The sequence below is a fragment of the Aspergillus udagawae genome (genome assembly GCF_001078395.1).
Source record: "Aspergillus udagawae IFM 46973 DNA, scaffold_11, whole genome shotgun sequence".
NCBI lineage: Eukaryota > Fungi > Ascomycota > Eurotiomycetes > Eurotiales > Aspergillaceae > Aspergillus > Aspergillus udagawae.
In genome coordinates, this window is record NW_025091274.1 from 10,955 (window position 1) to 12,846 (window position 1,892).

Below are 1,892 nucleotides of genomic sequence, written 5' to 3' on the forward strand. Positions count from 1 at the left end.
ATCTAGTATTTATTAGATATAGATTGTTATATTATACTATAATAATTTTTATTTATTAATATATTTCCCTTCCCTATTATAAAAGGGAGGAAGTCTATATAAAGAAGAGTTAATATTATTAATACTAATAAGATCCTAGCTTGATAGAGTTATATACTAATAATATCTTATAGAATTCTATATATTAGGTACCTTTAGGCTAAAATTTATAATCCTAGATATTAATACTATAATTAGTAGTCTATGAAGGGGTATATATAGAAGTTATATATTCTCTATACTACTAAAAAGTAGAAATATATATAGGTAAGCATTCTTTTCTCTATATTACTATTAGCTTAGCTATATTTTATTAGTGTGTTATATATTTATAGTTTTTATTATAGATTTTTTATCATATTATAATTATATCTTATAGGATTTGTAGCAGGCAAGGCCTAATAAATGCTTAAGCTTATTAAGTAGTTATAATCTGCCTTAAGCACTAATAAACTCCCATCCAGCAGGGATATTAGTAGTTATATACTATAGTAACTGATTACATACTCCTTACTATTTAGCTGTTATGGCCCTAGTTAGGACTCCTTAGTGATTTCTATTATTTATATATAGTTTTCTATGCTCCTAGCCTGTGACAGGATTTAATTAAATTTACTCATGTTTTAAAAAATTCTAAGTTCAATTTAGCTTTTCTTTTTAAATTTTAGGGTTATATAACTCTTTCTTTATAGATTTTACTAATAGTTATAGATATCTAAGTATAAGATATAGTATATTAAGATAGTCTTTTAGATCCTCTTTAAAAGGGGGAGCTTGCTGCTATACTTAATTATATATAATAGATACTATATATACTAGTTATACTAGCTACTATTACTATTCTTATAGTCCTACCTCTATCCCTATTATTACTACTCTTATAGCTATTATTATTACCCCTGTTATTATTACTACTATAGTTCTAGCCACTATAGTGCCCTCTCCCTTACCTAAGAGGTTTATCATACCCCTACTATAGCCTATATTACCTCCCTTAGCCCTAGGATTATCTATAGACTAAATAGTTAAATAGAAAGATAGAATTAAATACTAGAATACTATCTATATATCTATATTAATTACTACTAAGATAATTAGATAAGATAGTTACCTACTTTATCTATAATATTCTATATTAATTAATAGGTTATAGTTTAAATAAAGAATATAGATATAGAAAGACTAAATAAGAAGCTTAATTATTATTAAATAAAATTCTTTTAAACTATTAATTCTATAGAATAAATAAGTTTATAAGCTAAAACTATTATTATATTTTTATAGATTATATCTAACTTTCTATATTTTATTACTAGAACTATTCTAAGGGGATATTAATATAGATCTAAAGTCTAGATTAATTAAACTAGATAGATACTAAGAACAGTAAGTAAAAAAGATCTTAGATAATTAACTATACTATAGAAAATATTAATATCTAGTTAAGTAGATAGGGTAGCTAGATTCTAATAATATATAGAAACTGAAAGAATATATTACTAATATTATAGCTCTTAAATACTACCTTAACTTTTAAAAACCTATAGTCTATAAAAACTATAAATAGGCAACCTAAAAGGCACAGGAAAACTATATATAGTGATACCATGTGATGGTGGCTACCTATTATTACTTGTATCTCTATAAATGTACCTTAGGAGGATTATTAATTAGTTAATAGAATACCATGTGTGACGCGCTATTACCACACTATAGGTAAAATACTATTAATATATAATATTTATTAGCTAGTAGATAATATAAGCTAGATTAAAGAGAGATTCTTAATTATTAATAAGATTTTATAATATTCTAAAATAAGATATAAACTTTATATAGATTAATTCTATAAG